At 44.7% G+C, this 20,954-nt stretch overlaps 1 pseudogene across 1 annotated transcript in view; it reads left to right on the forward strand.

Annotated features, from left to right (window-relative positions):
- LOC146799909 (uncharacterized) overlaps nt 1–20,954 on the forward strand; it is a 136,907-nt pseudogene that overhangs the window by 104,445 nt on the left and 11,508 nt on the right. The window lies entirely within an intron of this gene.

Here is a 20,954-nt window from a genome sequence, read left to right on the forward strand (position 1 = left end):
GTGAATTTAAAGCTTCGTCCATTTAAACTAAATCCGAACAAGTATTGGCTTTCCGGATCTATTGGGACGCTGAAAAAGGCATTCTTGAGATCAATTACAGTAAAGAATGTTGCTTCGGAATCAATGGCTGTCAGTAATGAAGAAATGTCTGGAACTACGGGGTATTGTGGTACAATACATTTATTTAATTCGCGCAGATCAATAACCAATCGATATACTGGCGGGGCCTTGGGATCAGTTCGTTTAAGAATCGGGATTATCGGGGAATTACATACATTGGAGTCTGTTTCCACAACCACTCCTTGGGTAATAAGTTCGTCAATGATTTGCAGTAAAGCCACTACAGCATCTGGTGGTAACTTGTATTGTCGCATTCGTGGTAGTACCACTCCTGCCTTTAGTGTGACTCGATATGGTGTAATGTTCATGCAACCAACATCTGTAGGGCCTTCTGCCCATAAATGTGTGGGTAAAGTCTGCAGTCGGTGATCCATGTCTCGGGACACATAGTGCCCTTTGAAATCACGTAAAAACAATCTTACTCCTTCCGGAGAACAACATATTATAGCTCCTAGAGCTTTCAAAGTTTTTATACCTAACAAGTTTTCTGGACATGATTTAGTAAGCAATAAATCTGTAGTTCGTGTCAAAGGACCAATCGTAAGGGGAAGAGGCTGTGATACTTCGTTAACGATAGGTTTTCCTGAAAAGCCAAGGGAAATATTCTGTGAGCCTGAGAGGGGTGCCCCTGGAACTTCACTACGTTTTATTGTTGTTCGGCTTGCCCCTGTATCAAGTAAAAATTTTCTATCTTGGCCTAATAGTTCACTGTGTACATAAGGTCCTTCTTGATCTACAGGGACCTCAATAAGGGGTAAGCCAACTTCCCTCTCTAGGCTGTTTCATGAGTATCGTTGATAATCAGGATAGTCATACTGTGCGGTCTGGTACATCTGTCGTGTCGTTGTTTGTGTGGCAGCAATAGGCTGCGATGGTGGAGCCGGCAGAGACTGTTGCGGAGCTGGCATGGACTGTGCATGCTGCGGGGCTCCTTGTTGGTTCTGATCCTGTCTAAGTGGCCGTGGTCTTTCTTTTGTATTACCTATGGCGATATTATGTTTTAAAACTGGACAATCGTGTACATAATGGCCTGACTGTTTACAATAGTTGCATGTCCCTTTTACAGGACCTGTTGAAACACTGGACTTTGTCATACCCTTTTTATGACCGTCAGCTGGAACTGTCTGGGAAACTAGCATTTTCATTTTCGTGTCTTTCATGCGTCTTTGTTCATGTTCTTGTTCCTCTCTAATTCTATTGTGATGGTACTGTAGCATTTGTAACATTTGTGACGGAGTGTTACCTTGCCAGGTACTCTCGAATTTCAATACTCTATTCTTAACTTGGGGCAAGGAATTTTCAACTAACTTTGTCACAAACAGATGTGGATACGATTCGCTGCTTGCTTTTATTCCACTATTTATACCAAAACATTTTTCGAATCGGGCGTAGAAATCACTAGTGTCCTCGTCTGGTTTTTGTTTACAGGCTGAGATTGCACCCCAGTCTTCCTTTTTCGTAGTTAATAAACGTGGCAGTACCTGTACTAGTAAACCTGGTAGTGTTTTGGTTTTCTCCCCAAGCCCTGCACCTGGACCTCGAGCTTTTTCTTCGTTTTCTAATGCTGTCCAATCTATCTTTTGGTCTCCCACCTCCCAATCCTTTTCCTTGAGTTTTTCATAAATGCCCGCAGGCATTAATACCTTCAATATTGTCATAATGTCGGGGTAGGTATACTCTCCCATGAGTAACATGTCTTTAATTTCTCGGTGGAAACCCGCTGGGTCTTTGTCATGACTGGGTACCACCTTCTTCATTTCTAATAGTTCTATTTTAGATATGGGTGTGTATACAAACACACGTTTAAACTGATTGTCCTCTCCTTTTATCGGGTGCACTTCGCGTAAGGGATTCTGTCTATCCATATAATACGTCGTTCTTTCCTTGATGGGCAGTGAAACATGTTCGGGACATACAAAAAGAATGTACTGCTTTCTGAATTCTAGTATTTCTCTAATTAGCTCAGTACCTGAACCTCTCCATTTATTCGTGAGTAATTTAGTCAATATATCAGGTAAGGGACCAGGGTCGGAGTGTTGGCTTTTATATAATATAAGGAGTTGTTGAATCATATAGATACCAGCTAAACGCTGTTCATCTGGGGTGAGGTTCAAAAACGTGTGTGCTAATGTATCATCACTATATTTTCCGGGACTATCAACCCAATGAACGGCTGACCTGGCTAATTCTTGTTCGTCCATAGAATCGAGTATATGATAACCCCTTCGTTCTCGGAGTAGGTTGTCAGCGGCTTGGAACGAATGTTCGGGGGACCTTATATTTATTATAGGAGTTTGGAAATTTCTGCTATTATCTGGACGTACCGGACGTATCGGATCAGTGAAGCATCTAGTATTATTGCAAGATCCTCCTCTATTTACATAGGCCATGGTTTCTAACTGTCCTGTGGGCAGTTCTAATTCTTCCTCGTCTTCGGTTTGTTCAGGTTCGTCTACTGCTAATCTTTCTTCGTGTATTCGTTCTATTTCTTTGCGGATGTTTCGGCACATAGCTACTATACATGATCGTTTATCATGTCTCCCCTCCGATATATTCTGACTCCATGTGGTAAGAATTTGCATTTCTTTCGGATTTACCCCTGGTTGGTCTTGATTTCTGATCACACAATTTATGAGGAAACGTAACAGTTCCCCCTGTATCTCCACTTTCTGGTACTCCAAGGCTCTATTAATACTTTCGGAATCTCGTCCTGACTGGACAAAGTGATATATATTTTCTAAATGTGTAGTCATTCCTGGTAGCTTCCCTAAATATATAGCAGCTCGTCGGATACGTAATGATGCTAGCATCATTTCGTCCCCTTTTCCGGGCACAGGGTCATATCTACAATCTATTAGAAGTTCCTTGAGCGTGTTGGGAGTTACTAGTTTGGGCGTACGTTGGTGGGCTAATTCTTGAAAGGAAAGTTTATTTACTCTGGGTGGCGTGGAAAAAATGTTTGATGTACCTCCGGTAGCCCCACCTGGGGTGCTGGATGTGAAAGGATTCGTTAAACGTGATATAGCAACTATAGGTGTGGATACAGATGTCGAAGCAGATGTGCTTGCCGGAACTTGTGTCGGAGTTTGCTGTTGCGGAGGTACAGACGGAAGAGGGTCTTGGCGTTGAACCCCCTCTGCAGGCGGTCTATGTGGCGCAGCATTAGCATACTCGGGAGCTGCGTCGTCTAAATAAGAGGAAAGAAAAACATCTTCTGCGGTTCTGGGATGCCCTTTGGGATGTACTTTTATCGGAAACAATGGGGGTGGCAAGTCTTTTGGTATCTCCGGAGTAGCCTTAGGTAATCCTTCGGCCAGGAGAGGATACATACCATTCATAAGGGCATTTCGTTGTCTGTCTACTTGTTCTGGTTTTACTCGAGTACCTTCTTCAATTAATATATTTTCTCGAACTTTATTTAAATTCTCCTTACTCTTCTCTTCCTGTCTACGTGCTTTTTCTGTACGTCTATACGATTCTTTACGCCATAATTCAATGGCGTCTTTCTGTGATTGTCTAGCTTTCTTTTTCCATAATTCTTCCTCTACTTTCACGATGCAATCTGCATCCCAGGTCCCAGCTGCGGGCCACCTCTGACTTTCTGGTAATTCCTTGGTGTAGTCTACCCATAAATCAAGAAATAATATGGCGTCTAGGCCATGTTTATGATACATAAAGTACCCTGGAGTGTCCCTAGGAGGAATGGGAACAGCTTCTTCGAGTACCCCTTTTCTAGTTTTGATCTGTCTTAATTTCGAAAAGAGCGGCATTTTGAGAACTGATCTGATCTGATACCTAATTTTGAACACGTTCAATACAACGAAACACAATAATGAACAGTCATTCACACCACAATATGCAGAACGCATTTAAAACATTTAACATTTAATGAACAACAATGATGGCCGTTCACTAAACATAATACTCGATACTAACTAGATAATTCTGACTTCATATACTAGACATACTTGATATATACTGCTAAACAGTACAGATACACTGCTGAAACAGTGCAGACCGGATTTGTGTACCCAAACCCGTCTTGACCGGCACAACCTATGTGCACGTCAGAACGCCTCCCCGACAATGGTACTCACCGGGTAGCTCGGAACGGAAGGCCTCGGAACTGAACTGAACTGGACTCGGACCGGACTGGACTCGACTCGATACTTCGGAACTTCGGAACTTCGGAACTGGTGGGCCTCTGTATACCTCGGATCTTGCTCTCTCAGCTAGGCTCTGGTCGGGATACTTCGCACTTCTCACCGCCTCGTCTGGGTGTTGATCGCAGCCTCAGTTACCCCCGCTCGGCAGGAGGGAGATACAGGAAATCCTGTGGGTACGCGTTGTTGTCCGTCCAGCTGTGACAGGAGACCGGGCCTGCAACGCACCTCCGGCGCGTGAGATGAGAAAGTGTCCCTGTTCGGGCGCCATATATGTGGTAAATAATTTAATTACCGGAACTTAATTTGATGCGGAAAATCTATAATAATAGCTCAGTAAAATAAGAGGCAGAATCCGTGGTATTAGAGGTTCGGAACGGGCTTTATTCCAAAATCAATTCGAATTGAGGACTCCATATTCCATCACCACGAAGGTTCAGGAAGTGAAGGACCCCACTTTATTGACAAGTAATCATTTATATACAATAGGCCTTACAGTGAAACAGATGCCGGAGGCGTAACAGTTGATAACAAAGATAAGAACATACATGCGTAACTAAAGTGGGTGTAACTGGGCGTAACTAAAGAACGTCATCAGATATGATGTCATAAATGGGTGGTTCCATGAAAGAATTTCGCAATGTCAGCAGAAATACTTGGCAGAGATGCGCGCGCAGCAGCATGACGTGTGATTGACGTGCAACTAGGGGGTGAAGGGGACTTGACATTTAGCTCTGCATGTGGAGACAGAAGTCTGGGGTTATGTCAACCTAATCCCAAATCATATCTATTATCCTATGTTTAAAGAACTGTGTTATCCAGAAAGAAAGGACTCTTAGGATAGAATCTTATTCTATACTGACTATACTGACCGTTAGTGCGTGTACAAGCGTCTAAGTGTCTACACTAGATGCGAGGGCAGAAATCTTCCATAGTAATAGGGCTATGAATTACTTGCATGAAGACAGAGAAGCCGGGCCCTTTGCCCGGTAGCTGGGAGAATGTTTACTTAAACTACTAGACAGGAATGTATTGGATAGGGAGCGGAGCAAAGCAGATAATCTTGAAGGTGAAATACAGTTTTTGGCAGGCAACAGGCTGGAGTCAGACACCGTTAGCCGCGCAGGGAGTAGGACAAAGTTCATGGGTACAGATGCGAGCTCAGACTGGAGCTTTCAGAGGCAGAAGGCAGAAAAGGCTTGATGGCAGAATCAGGGCCTACTCGTCTGAACTGCAAAATGGGATAAGTGAACCATATAAAGCCGGTGGCCTTTCATACTTAGGAATAGAATATCCGGCCCATTCATGGCGGATCTGAAAGAGGACATGTTGACGGTGGACGCACATGTGTTTGCGTCTTCATAACTGGAACTGGAGGAAACATACATGTACTTATGGTTTATACATGAAACCGTTGGGGTCCAAGATAGGGGACATAACTGACCATAAAAATCCATATTTCCACACTCTCCTAAGCCATTGCAAGCAGTTAGAATACTTTGCGAGACATACCAACCACAAAAATGACAGCAGCACCTACATACCAGCTCTGTTTCTTCCATCAACTAGTTATATCCACCAAACACTCAGCACTGACTGATCGAATTGACACCAGCTCCAGAAACACCAAAGAAATGCTTGCCATCCTTTGATGGGGTGGCGGTCGTGGAACTGGCGGCTGGGGACGTGCAGTCCTGCACTATGCAGTCACACTGCACTGCTTTCACTCTACACTTCACTTTTCCTGGGCAGCCGCTCCTCCTGCAAGAATGGCTGACTTCATCCCTTTCTCAGCAGGCAGGCTGGCTTCTGAGTGGATCAGAACAGGGAATGCAGCAAGGGTTGCACTGACGTGATGCCCCCTCACTTCTGGGAAGCTGGCTGTGTCGGGCAATAACCAGCGCTGGTTGCACAGTAGTCTTCTGAGTACTCCTTGGAGCAACAAGTGGGTCAGTGGGTCCCACTTCAATTCAATTAATTCTTTATTCGATTTTACAGGTAAAATGATAAGACATAAAATATCATAAAAATGTACTTACAGATTATCATAGTCTAACTCATTCATGTTTTAACACCCCCACCAAAAAGCGTACAAGAAAAAAGCAAACATGAGGATAGTTTAAAAGCTGTAAAAACAATAGAGCAGGCCTAACTTGGGTAAAATTCATTGGCTTTAAGATTGGAAATAAAAACTTTTGCCGCAGATTATTGTATTGCAGACAAAACACAGTGGTGAGTAGAGTATCGTTAATTGTTACATTATCACAATCACAGCGGGGCAGGTCCGAGTACAAAAGACAACTGTAATTAAAGGGGATAAGGCGAGGAAATCGGTTCAACCGGATATGGGTCAGCAGAGGACGCTGATGGCGTGTCATATTCCAGGTTAAATATGGTTCTATATTACTGACAGTTTGTACTTAAATTGCATGCCGCATAGTGTTTAGTTAGTGCAAAATCCTTACGCTCTGATGCCAGGTTGTCTGTAAGCGCTGGTACTGCCTTTATGCCCTCAGACCTTGTCAAAGCAAAGGAATGATCATACAGATCGGACTGCCCTAGGGCCACATACCTGACACACATGCCAGCCATAGGATCTGCTAAAACTAAGTTCCATCTTTAACCAAATGGAGTTCCAGAGCTTTAAAGGGCCACGGCGTAGCTGGTCAATGATAACGTCTAAGCCTAACTCCTCATGAACAATTTCAGAGGATATACTTTGGGGGACCCCTAAAAGACCTCTTAAGAATTTATTTTCAGCTACCCGACCATAACCCCATATTCCTGTACCGTAGCTCACTAAAGGGATGCACTTGGCCCTGTAAATTTCCAGGACCGATTGGATGTGAGTGCGTCCGACCCGACGGGAGAAATCTTTAATACGGAATGTCACTCTATTAAAAGCCGTAACATTCTGGGATATAAGTGAGTGCCACTTAAGCTCTGAGTCTAGTAGAACCCCCAAGTACTTCAAGTTTTCTACCTGGCTGATATGTTGGCCTTCAACTACGTGTTTCTTTGTTTTAGTGTTAGGGGGGCCGAATTTCATAATGTGAGACTTAGAGAAATTTGTCAACAAATCAAGGCTGCTCATGAAATTAATAAAAAGAGTAAGGAGTTTTTGTAAGCTATTAGCAGTGTGGGCAATTAACACCGTGTCATCCGCATAAAGCAAGGCACCCGCCATTAAAAGACTACCTCCTGCTTTAGGAACGTCAACACCTGGTGCAGACAAGGCTTGCTCTATGTGATTAATATCAAATATAAATAAAAAAGGGGCTAAAATACAGCCTTGTCCCACCCCACGAGGCAATTTTAAGTGCTTAGTGCATTCCTCATTGGGACCTAACCTGACGCTAGCTGAAAGGGCAGTGAGCAAATCACGCAGGAATCTTTTATTAAAACTGGATCTACGTCCATCTGTTCCATCAAGGACCAGAGCTTGGAGCGATTGATTCTGTCAAAGGCAGAGCTAAGGCCATGAGGACCCCCCCCCCCCTTTTTAACCTTAGTGTATTTACATGTTAATAAGTAAAGATTAAAGGTTTGCTCAATAGTCCCCCATCCGGGGTGAAACCCATATTGTAGGTCAGTTAGAAAGCCTCTGTCCTCAGCCCAATCAGCTAGGCGGTTTAATAAAATCCAGCCGATGATTTCACCTCTGAGACAATGAGGGGAGTGGGCCTAAAACATGTTGGGTCTGATCTATTGCCCTTTTTTAAAACCAGGACTATCATGGAGTTGGACCGGGTTGATGGAAGAGGGCTGTGGCGGCTGCTGCATTTAGATGTGATTTCAGTAGTGGGGCCTATAGGTCAATACAGTTTTTAAAGAGGTCCCCTCTGACCCCATCAGTCCCTGGAGCCTAATTAAATGGTAATTGGGAGATAGCGGTGCTGACCTCAGATAGGTTAAAGATTATGTAATCATCTTTCTGGTGTCAATTAATGGGGCCGACTCTTCATCTAGGTTATAGATAGCTGCAAAATGGTCGACCCAGGCCTGAGAACGGATGGGACAGTCCTGGTTGGAGAGTTGATCGTTACTAAAAAGGGGGGAATTAACAATGCTCTAAAAGGCAGAGCTAACGCGTTGTCTACTGGCAATTTGTACTCGCGTCTCCTCTTTAAGTTGGGCCTTACGTTCCTTGCAAGCCGTTCTAAGGGCTGCCCTGGCCTTCCTAATCTCTGCTTGGCATCGTGGCTTCACCTTCAGAAGATTCCAGAGATCCTTGTGGGATTTGGAGCACCGGTTGTCAAACCATTTTTCTGTATGCGTTCCCCGAGATGTGGCTGTTTTACAAAGCACAGATTTAATGAACCTGCAGATGTTAACAAATGATGTTAAGTGGTAACTCCTCTTCGGACAAACCTATACAGAATTCCGTATGACACGAGGAGGTCAATGTTTGTGTAAAAACCTCTGGGACATAGTGGCCTACCTCACCCTTCAACCCTGATCCGTCCGGGTCAGAGGCTCTTTATATAAGGATATTGGACCTGGTGATTTGTTATTCCAGAGAAATAAAGCTGTTACTGGATTATGATCACCTAGGTGATGACATAAACCTTAAAATCTAAAAGTGCAGGGAAAAGGCAACTAGAAACAAAAATATAATCGGTAACAGCAAAATGTCCCCTCCCCTTAAATGTAGGCATTCTCTCGTATTGGGAATCCTGAGTGCTATCCATTAGGTTTCTTAAGTTAAACTCTGAAACAAGGCTGCTTGTGGCGTCGCCTAGGTGGGAATGTTTAAAATGCACCAACTTTTCTGATGAGCCTTCAAGGTTGGAATCCCTGATCATTGTACATGATTGACAGGGGTGCAAATTAAAGTCCCCGGTGATCATGATTAGAGTGAAAGGTGGTTCCGCTGAGTAAAAGTAGTCCATAAGTTGCTTTAAGGCTAGCGATTGAATCTGACTCCTCTTTGGATGTGACAGCGTTGTAAAAACCATTAAGAAGCAATCAACGCTTGTTGGGGAGTGTAAAAGAGTACCCTGGGAGGTCAAGGAGGAGGACTTTAAAACCTCTACTGTGCTCTAGTCTTACTAAGGTTATTAGACCACCCGTAGCCCGTCCACTAGAGGAGTGGGTTGCTGGGACGAAGTAAGAGGAGAAACCGTCGAGTTGTAAACAACCTACAGTTTCCCACGTTTCCTGTAGACAAATTATGTCATAACTCTTTATCATACAATGCCACCCTACATATGTGAGCTTACTCTGTACCCCGGCAATGTTCCAACTAAGAAGCGCAATAGTGTTTGGTTTCCTAGTAATATGTTCCTGGTTTAGAGTGGCTAGAGTCTGAGTGCCAGTTGGAAGTGAATGGTCCAGTCAGTCGGGGTTTTCCAGCTCACTCAAAGGGAAAAAACGGTTGGTTAATTATAGGGTGGGGGTGACAATGGGGGCCTGAGGTTAGTTGTCTCATGGCGCGACTTTAACTGGATGGAATGCCAATCTTTCCTGACGAGGGCATCAGGATTAATGGGCGTATAAAAAAAAAACAAGGGGGGAACGGATATTTGATCCATTGGATCACCTTTATTCCTCAGAGCATGGAGGGTCAGGCCAGCTCATGCAGGATTGTTAAAGTTCACTATAATACAATCGCCCACAAAAGATTTATGAGTTCGACTCAGCCAACTCACCCTCCTGGCCATTATGATTTCTTCAGCCAATGTCTGAGTGGGATGTTGGAGAGCATTTACCCTGTTTGCCAACCAATGAACTACTTCGTTCTTTGCAATTGGATAGTAATACTGGAGGGGCAGTGTATAGGAGAAACAGTTGGAAATGTACAGGGGGCAACCAAACCCGAATTAGAACGACTACCCTGGATGGTAGACTGGGCGTTAACAGAGGCTCACTGTCCAGGATTGGCTATGCAGGGTGGTACAGTTTGAAAATCAGCTCTCACCTTTGGAGATAGTTGTGAAGAGGCAGTAGATGGAGCCTATGCCCGGGCATGATCCTGAGAGGGCGTTTCTGCCCTTGCAATATCCATAAGGTTTTTAGGAAGAGCTCTACTACCAATATGGAGGTCGTTGAGCCAGCTGCCAATGCTTATTTGGTGGTTGTTCACTGTCCCATTTAAAGACCCCACTGTTTGCTCAAGAGCGCTTATCCGAGCGTCAAAAGAATTGTGACAATCCTGGTTTCCAGGCTTTTAAAAGACCTAACAAAAAAATTGTAATCTGACTACACGCTGTATGATTGACAAGCCCTTCCTTGGGCTGGTTGTGGCCTTCCTCATGGTTTTAACAGAAGAGGGTTGTCCTAGGGTAACAGTGTTGCGTCAAGTGCCCATTTCATCAGGTTTATCAGAGCATTTCAACGTGATTTCCATCGACTCCGGCTGAGAGACCTGAATGCTAGGACGGCCAACTGAAGGGACATGAGGGGAGAGAAGGGGTGTTGGTGAAACTCCAGCGTTAGTCTGAGTCAGAGTAGGACCAGCCTCTCACCCCTGTCTGGGCAACTGGGTCTTGTGTGGTGGTCCGGCGATTAGCTGCCAGTTCTATTTCTGCACTGAAGATCTCATCCGTTAGGTCCCCCATCACCTGAGTCAAAAAGGACGGGATCGATGAGCTGGCTCTAGGCCTGGACTGAAACAATTTAAAAGGGTGAATGGGAAGAAACTTCTTGTGACGGAACAAACAATCTAGCAGGCCGCAAAACCACGAGCACAAAGTCACAAACCGACCCCAGAAATGCAGAGGGCATGTTCACTCTCTAAGTCCTAAGGGCTCCTCCATCCGGGCACCAAAACAAGGGGGGTGGCCAAAGCCAGCCTCTTCCGGGCTATGGCGGGCCCATCCAGGCCCAGTCTTCGCCAGGCATGCCCCACGCTGTGGGACGCCTATTACGAAGATATTCTGCACTACCACACCAAGCAAAACACAGCATGACTCCTCCCAGCGCTGCGAGACGCCTCTTCTGAAGTTATCCTGCACTACCGTGCCAAGCAAAACACAACGTGTCTCCTCCCAGCTGCGTTGGAGGCTCCCACGTTGCGGGACTCCTCTTCCGAAGTTATCCTACGCTACCGTGCCAAGCAAAACACAGCGTGTCTCCTCCCAGCAGCGTTGGAAGCTCCCACTTGTATGCAGTCATGAGAAGTGGATACACTGTCTTCACTTTCAGAACCGTGGGGTTGGTTCTCTTTTCAAGGGTCTTCCACGGTCTGCTCTCAAGACACAGTCTTTGTGTAGAGTGATGATCTTCCCAGCATAGTTGCTCCAGCTTGGCGCACCCACAACATAGGCATTTTCAAGAGGAAAAGAGAAGACTGGTCTCATCTACGGAATTCTTTTCACCACGATTACCCGAAGCAACAGCAGTCATACCCTTCCCTTCACCATATATCAGGTGGCAGTGCTACATGATGGCTAATCAATAGTTCCTCTAAGCAACAAGTCTAATTGAAATTCTAAAGCAGTCTTGTTTCCTCTTCCCCACTTCAGTATCTAGATATTCTCCCTCCCGCTTCAGGAATGTCAGCAGGACACTTCAACTGTCTGGGAAAACAACTTCAACTCCAACTTGTGCTCAGTGCTAGACATTGGGTATCCACAGTGGCTTTCACAACCCTTTACTCTGGCTCACTCATGCACCATGCATGCTCCAGGCCAGCCACATTCAGTAATATGCACAAAACACACTTCAGATGCTTGTGCTAGAACCTGTGTTGATGCATGGACGTGGAACTTTACAGAAGTAGGCCAGGAGGCTTCCAGTCGGTCACACAGATAAAAAGGTCTGGCAATAACTCTACGTGCTAAATCCATGACAGTGAGAGTAGTCACGGTCTTGTAACTATGGAGCCACAAAACACAGTATACTGCGACTATAACTCTATATGCTAAACCCATAACATAGTGAGTAGACGCTCTCAGTGCATTGAAAGCACTCTTGATTCACTCCTGATAAGGGGACAGGCTTAGAATTCTGCGCACATACCTGATTAATGTGAGGTTAGTCTAAAGTGTAAAAAAAGACTATTAGATGTAAGCAGTAGGCACTTAGACAGGGGAACAAAACTGCATGCAGGGGACATTCTCATCCCAACACCAGAGTTTTTTTTGGGGGGGGGGGTTCTTTCTCATATGACGATCTTCACACTTGTGTATGTGTGTGGTCTATGACACTGTCTTGTGGATCTGCTCCCATGTATGTGTGCTGTGCATCAGAATTCACCTACTGCAAGTTCTAATCCTGGAAGAAATTTCATAGTTACCACACACTGCAGAGATTTGTGTGCAAAGTATTGTTCACAGGTTCTAATCGTAGTTATAGATAAGGTTAGTATGGTCAGTGTTTATCTTGTGTTTTCCAGGTTGAAATCCTAGTGAAATAGCTCCTCCACATAGTGTACTGACAGAATGAGCTTGAAGTCAGCAGAGTCCTACTTAAAATAACCCGCAAAAGATGTATTTATAAAGTGCACCTGTATCCCACCCATCTGCCCCTCCAGCCCCCTCCACCCCCGTGCTGAGCCCTTTTCTGGCTATTTGAGGTAGTTCACACTTGGGGCTCCATACATTTTTTTCCCCACAATATGTGTCCTTTTTTCCAACATCCTCCGGTTTTAACAGTACTTGAGGTTTGTGGATTCCCCTGGAGGGGAAAGAAAAAATATAGCTAAATGTTGAATTTTTTAGGAAAAATAGGAAAAAAGGGATCAGGATAAAAGTGTCAAAAAACCTAATTTGTACCATTGTTTTGGCATTTTTCAGAGAGGTAGCTAATTGTTCCTATGTTTGGTGCTCGTAACCTACTTCCAGTTTGTGCTGGAAAGCAGTGTGAAATGAAAGTGGTTGTATGTGTGGCTTCCTCAAGATTTTCCCAAGGAAAATAACTGTTGAAATAGAGAAATAGATATTGAAAATTAGTAGGGAAAAACAGCAGTTTGTGTCCTATTGATCTGTAACTTTTTGTCACAGTGGCCGATTTACGACAGCAATATACCATTACGTCTGCTAGACCCTTCTGGGTGTGGGGATATATAGGGTTTGTAGGTTCTCCAAGAACCCACGGTACCCAGATCTTCACATTACGATGGTTTTTCATTGTGTTTCGAGTATAGACCAATTCCTATAGTGAAATAAGTAGAGTGAAAAATGGGTATGAAGGAAACCTATGTATTTACCAAATCCGCACAAGATATGAAGTTTAGGAGCAGTGGTTATTTGTACATCTCTGAATTTGTGGGCACCCGTTCTAGCGTATGATTTTCCATACATTTCTGTGATGGACACTTCCGGAAACCGCATGAATCCACAGAATTCCTACCACCCACTTTAGCTCGCTTATGCCAATAAGAACGCGGTCCCACTTATGTGGCTTGACCTAATGCCCGCAACAGGAATGGATCAAACCAAGGTCAATGGGAGCCCTTGGAGCAATGCAGGGTTGTAGAAATTTTGTGGATTCTTGAAGATTTCCAGAAGTTTCCACCACAGAAATATAATGAAAATGTGTAATTTCAGACAAAGTTTGAGGTCTGTAGGGCATTGTGGATAAGGAAATCTCATTGGATTCACACAAGTACACCACCCTGGAATCCCCTGGTTATTTACTCTCAAAAAATGCCTGTGGTTGGTAGGTTTCCATTGGTGAAGGCTGAACGTGGCCCCAAATCGCATAGCCACCCATATTGCTGATCTCTCCATGTAGCACTTTTGGCCCACCTACACATGTGAGGTACCGTTTTTATTGGAAACTTGGGGGAATGTTGTGTGGTAGAAAATATTTGGCTCCCCGCAGATTGCAGAAGTTTTCCTCAAAGTAATGTGAGGAAAATGTGTTTTTAGTACATTTTTGAGTTTTGCAGGGCATTGTGGGTAAGAAAATGGTACAGGGTGCATGCGAAGCACACCACCCTGAACTCTCCCAGATGTCTAGTTTGGAGAACTGTCTGGGTCTGGTGGGTTTTTCCAGGTAGCAGACTACCCAAGCCCAAAAGGTGCAGCCGTTCACCATTGCAGGTGGGATGATACTGGGAGTTTGTCACACTCTTCTGGCCCCTTTGTAAAAATAACCTCCAAAATAATCAAATGTCCTCTTGCTTACCACCGGGATGGAATGCTTTGGTCCTCAGGGGAGCAGAAAGACTGGGGTTTTAGGGGTGAAGGTGGGGCCTGATAAGATGAGAAAGACCCACCTCATTTTATTAAAAATATATATCGCCTTTGGGGGGCGGGGGGCAGAAAGACTCATCCCCCTTAAGTTAGGATAGAGTCATAACCTTGCCGGGCAGCCCCCACCCCTCTATTTGTTTTTATTTTCCTTTGCATCTACTGGACTTTCTGCCCTCCAAGGGGCCTGATCGGGGTAATTACCCCCATCTGGACCCAAAGGGGACAGAAAGACTGTTTACCCTTTTATTATGGGTGGAGGCCAGACCATGCCCATTCTGGGCAGCCCCCACCTCTCTGTTTTTATTTAAAAAATAAATCCCTAGTGCCTTGTGGGCTTTGGCTCCCCCAGGTGGGCAGATTGGGGACAATTGCCCCGTCTATTTACCCTTTTACTAGGGGTAGGGGTATGGCCATGTCCAGTCTGGGCATCCCCCATCCCTCTATTTATAAAAACAAATAAAATCCTCAAAGCCTACCAAGCTTTCTCTGCCCCCGAGGGGTAGATCTGGGGCAATTGCATTGCATAACATCTAGAGGGAGCACAAGCCCTTGCCCAAGGGGCCACTCCCCCGTCACTGCTGTTCTAGTCGGTAGATCCCTGCTTGGGGATCGCTCCCTTGTGGAAGCAAGGATCCACTGGGCAGAGTTACTTTTGGAAAGGGGAGATTCTCCCCTTTCCAACAATCCCTCTTCCATTAGAATGGGTGCTCGGGGCTGAGATAGTGAAAGTAAAAAGAAGCCCATCTGCTCATTTTACTTTAGCTTTTACCTGCAATGACATCAGATCCTCCTGCTCGCTAATCGTCATTGTAGTAAAAACAAATAAAATGGATCAGAATGCTCGGGAGAAGCCTGATCAAAAACCCTGAGGTTGACAATACTATTCTGTGCTGTTTATTCCCTCTTGACGACTGCACCAAGGGCACAACAAGCCATTTAGCAATCAGTACTGTAAATGCTGTTTTCTTCTTGTAACCTGATTTGACTAGAGAGATAGCGATTATATGCACACCTGCTGTAAATCTAGGAGTACAATATGGGACTCTTGAAGGATCAAGGTGTGACCGCACACTGGTGGGCCTAGACACCATGGTTACTAATAGGAACATAGCATGTCACTGGCTTTCCCCAAGTCCACCCACGCTGGTGGCATGGTGTACTGCCATGGACTGATTTGTGAAAATGAAAGAATGTGTCTGTGCCCACAAAACCATACTAAGATCTAGGGTAAATGGTGCTGTTACTATGGACTGATGTCGTATAGGATGGACATCTTGTTTATAATGGTGTTAATATCATTTGGCACTTGAACACATATATGGCTTATATTGGCTTGTTCACTTTAAAAGTAGTAAAACTAATAAAATTCTGTGTGGCGTGACCTAGGGGGTCCAACATGACAGATGGGCTTTAGGCAAGCTCCTGCAGCACACAACACTATCTGCATCAATCCTGCTGGATTACTACATCTAGACATGTTTTAGAGGCCCGCATAGGCGGTGTAGCAATGACCTCGCAGCCCTTGTATTGGAAGAGAGGCGCCTAGAGGATTATAAAATGACGGAGCCGCAATCGCCAGTGCGTAAGGCCTATGGCCCTGGTTGCAGACTGCAGTAGGCTGCGTGAGGTGCACCGGAGTGATCAGGGGCCGGCTTCAAGGAACCTCTGGCCCACTGAGACGGAAAGGATGGTGGGATATGCGGTGGCAGTGACTGCATCCACACGAGTGAGTGGAGCCAGGGACCCTGAGTGGGTCGTGGGGGAGTCCCTGCGATTGGAGTGACAGAAGGGGCCTGAGCTGCCAGGGCCTAGGCGGATCTTCGGGAGAGGGTCTGGCGGCCAGTAGTGTAGATCCGGTGGCTTGATGGGCACTGACGCTAGCTCACAGTGCCACTAAAAACCCCTCTAACCAAGAAGAGAAGAGTTCTTGGCAACTATCGAACATGACAACCCTGATCCCTCAGGATCGTGGAAACCTTGTATTACTTTTCGCTCAGTCACTCGTGCTCACTTTGTCTCAGAGAGATACACAGAATAAACGGTGGGGATGTTTTTCAATAAGCATTTATTGAACCAGCATCATTCTAGTGTAAAAGAGGTGTGCTGAAACAACCATTAGACAGTAACAGATATAAATGATTATAAGCACCAACAGAGTAAATGGATGGTAGATTTCTACCATTGTGCTAAAACAATGAATACAGACAAGTATATAAAATACATGACAGTAAAATGCGTACTCCTACGATGCAACCGTAACTAAATGTACCAAAATATACCTAGCACGTATGTAGGTGTAAAAGCCAAGAATCCCTCTAGGATAAAGTCAACCCCATTACCTGAAGTGAGAGACTGTGGGACCCTGTCTTGGTCTCGAGATGGACACCCCACTGCGAGCTGGAATGTCTGCGTGCAGGAGGCTCAGCGTCTCGCATCAATGTGCGGCATGGAAGTGGTTTTCTCCTCCGACTATCTCAGTAAGATATGGTGTTTATATACCCGAAGTAGTACCATCAGGGGTTCTACCTTGCTGTGTCATGTCGGACTTAGGATGACGGAAGTAATTACCCTTGTACATAGATATTATGCAGGAGATGGTAGTCCTGCTGGGTTTCCAAGAATCTTCATGCATAATAGATGAGGCTAGTTTTCCGGGAAAACCTCACGTCCTGTATGCAATACCGTAACTAGGTAAAAGGTCAGTCCCATGAACCGTTATGTAGTGTAATGGTAGCGGAGAATATAGGTGAAAGGTGAAGTTGCTACCTAAGCATATATTGGGGTACCTATATGAAACATAATAGAGCCGGACGGACTCTACCCACACAGGGCCTCTCCTACACGCTTTTGAAAAAAGCTCACTTGAGCAAACACAACAAGCAATAACCGCCTGCAAATTGGGTTCCCCCATGGACGCATGTCCTCCTGTGGTCCTCCCTAAGATCATTGACATTGTCAATCCGGTAATTAACAATTTAGTAAACTCATCACTGGCCACAGGTATAGTTCCTGCGGAATGGAAACTGGCAATAGTCAAACCACTTAAGAAAAACAGAACATGGATCGATCCATACTTTCAAACCTCCAACTAATATCATTACTACCCATTCTTGACAAAATCACAGAAAGACCGGTCAATATACAACTAACCAACTTCTTCAAGAACGCCAATATACTACACCCCCGCCAATCTAGCTTCTGCCCTAGACACTCCATGGAATCTTCACTACTAGAAATAGTTGACACACTGAAATTAACCCTAGATAAAGGTAAAAAGGCGGTGCTGATTCTTTTAGACCGTACTGTCGCATTTGACACCATCTCGTGTGACATTCTCCTCACCCAGATAAAGAATAGCGGCATCTCCAACACAGCTCTAGCATGGATAAAATCGTTTCTCACCAATCAAAAACAATCAGTGGCCCTAGGAACTTTCCTTTCAACAGAACGCCCCATCACATCGGGCGTCCCAAAGGGCTCATCTCTCAGCCCAATGTTGTTTAATATCTACATGGCCCCGCTCATCTAATGATAACCTCCTTTGGCATTAAAACAACATCATATTCAGACCACACACAGCTGATCCTGGCCTTAGACAAAGATTCTAATAATGCAGAACTCAATTTTAAACTATTCCTCACAGAGGTTATCCGTTGGATGAAGCTCAACCACCTTAAATGCAACACGAATAAAAGCGAGATCCTGCTGATAGGGAAGGACAATCCATTCGAGCCGAGCCAATGATGGCCTGAAAATGCACCCACCCCACCAAACATAGGAGCAGTAGCTAAGAACATGGGAGTGAAATTTGATGCCTTGCTCTCGTTCCGAACTCATGCCCTGACGGTGGCAGGGACGTGCTTCAACATAATCAAAACACTTTAAAAAGTTATTTGACTACATTCCACTGTCCGTGAGGAAGACAGTTGCGGTGGCACTTATCCTGTCTAAACTGGACTACTGTAACAGTTTACTTACAGGAGTTAACAAACCAGTACTAAAGAGACTACAGGTGGGACAGCATGCACCAGCCCGCTTAGTGTTGAAACTGCTTTGTAGATCATCTTCCTCAGCAGCCCTAAAAACCCTGCACTGGTTGCCTATGCAGAAGAGAATCCTATTTAAGGTTCTGCTAGTCACTTTTAGAGCCTCCAGACAATTAGGACCCAAATATCTATCGGACAAGTTTACCTCCTACAACACTGCCAGGAGACCTAGATCCTCATCAGCAAATTTTCCTAAACCCCCTATCTTTAGGTGCAAAACCAAAGTAGGTAAATCTTTAGCTGCTCTAGGAACTAGAGCCTGGAACCTCATGCCTACACACCTAAGGCTGGTGGAAGCAGAACCACAGTTCAGAAAGTCATTGAAGAGTTGGATCTTTGGATCCTCAGATACCTTCTGCTCATCGCTCATTTAAGTGATGGAACGGTCTTCCTTTTCCTCTCCCACATAGCGCCAGGATGCTCCTTTCGGAGTGATAGTCGCGCTCAATAAATAATCATATCAAATACAGATGTGGGTCAATATGCAGGGCAGGTATGTTTTAGTACTCAGGACCATCTGCAGGGAGTTCATGGTACTAGGTAGTGTTCATGCACCCCCACCCTTTAGTCAAACATTTGTGGAACGCTTGGTAGACTTAAGGGGGTCCACACCAGACGGTTTAGCAGTCATCGATGGGGATTGGAATGATGTGATACATCCCGAGCGGGATAAGTGGAGGTCCTTTGAAGTACCCGGGGTGATGTCGGAGTCCCGTCTGAGGCCATTACTAGATATGCTGGGATGGGTTGACTCATGGAGGGCTCATCACCCAATAGATGTGAGGTACACCTTTCTTTCCTCGGTCCATGGCAAATTTTTCTGGCTTGATTATATTTCCATCCCCAGAGGTCATGTTCACAGAGTTTCAGAAGTGGTGATCATGCCCAGGGGGCTCTCAAATCATTCCCCGGTGGGCCTCCCCAGCGGTCCTCCTTGTAGGCCCGTGAAGTCCTCCGATCCGATGGAGGCTGTCCCCGTGGCACATGCACGACTAGTCCTTCACATATCCATGAGGCTTTGAATGACTACTTTTCACTTAATGAGGCGACTGCCTCCTTTGCTGAGGTTCTGTGGGAGGCAATGAAACCCACTATACACGGTATTGACATTTGCTTTTGCGCAGCAGAGTGCAAACGACACAGGCAAAAATTACTGCAAATGGAGGCACATATATTGGAATTGGAGCGGCTTGGGCGGGAGGGAGATGGTGGAGGGGCGCGCAGACAATTGGGTCTTATGCAACAACAGTATCAGTAGGAACTAATGGAGCAGGCCAAGCGTGCGTGGCTGGCCTCACAGAGTAGGATTTATCAGTGGGGCGATAAGTTGGGTCGGCTATTACATAGACTGTGGCAGCATGCACTAGCACCTGTTCAGATATCCATAATACGTGACCGAGATGGCAGGGCGCTTACTGATCCGACAGAGGTGTCCCATAGATATAGATGTGCAATTCAACAATACAACCAATATTTGTCATACACATTGAAACAATGCAGTAGACCTGAACATACCAACACCTTTCCAAACAGATGTACAAAACAATAATTTACATAACTAAGACCTACTTCAAACAATGCATACAAAAACCAACATGTGTGTTATCACTGACATTAAAGCTTAACATAATAAATCCCAGTCCATACAGTTATTTTTACAAAAACCAGAGGGAAAGAAAAACATTTTTTTTTAGAATTAGACTGTTTTTTATGGGACCTTCAATCACAAACCTATCAGATTGTCTATCAATACGGGTTCCCTTGAAGCCAACACTTTTTCAAGAACAGTGAAACACCTCTCTGGTAGTTGGAAACTTGTTGATGTGTTTTGAATCCACAAATATTTTGATAAAACTGGGTAATCATCAGAACATCGAACTGGGGATAATTATTCTTAACTCTGTAGTTCATTTGCGTTTCATGTACTTGAAGACTTTTGTTGGAAAAAACAGAGAAGACGGCACATCACTTTCACTTAAATAATGGCTTTATTTTACAACTGATGTTGCAAGAATTCTGCAGAGAAATAAAATTTGGTTTTGAAACGCTGTAAAGCAGCCGCCCTTAGGGAAGCCATTATTGAAGTGGAAACTCTACCCCTCCCGGAGTACCAAATTGTTAGCGTGAAATCTTAAAGTTAATAAATTCCCCATTTTCAAACACACAACCAGTCTATGTGCATTCACACTGTGTCCACCAGGTCATGTTCACTTTCACACGAATGTGGCAGTCCCTCAAAAGAGCCTTGGGACGATATAGGCATTGCCTGGCCACTCTCTGCAGTGAACCTACAGTTACCATTCTCATTTAAATGCTACCTAATTGTCTTTTCAATCTATGGTTTGGTTTTCATTTTGAGAATGATTCTATTTTTTTTCAATTAGATGTGTTGTGTTTTGTGTTCCTTGTAATGTTATTCTTTCCTAAGATATAAACATGATAAAGTGTAAATGTATTCAATAATTGTCTTGATATGCCCTAGG

Source organism: Triturus cristatus, chromosome 8, assembly GCF_964204655.1.
Source record: "Triturus cristatus chromosome 8, aTriCri1.1, whole genome shotgun sequence".
In the NCBI taxonomy this organism is placed as follows: Eukaryota; Metazoa; Chordata; class Amphibia; order Caudata; family Salamandridae; genus Triturus; species Triturus cristatus.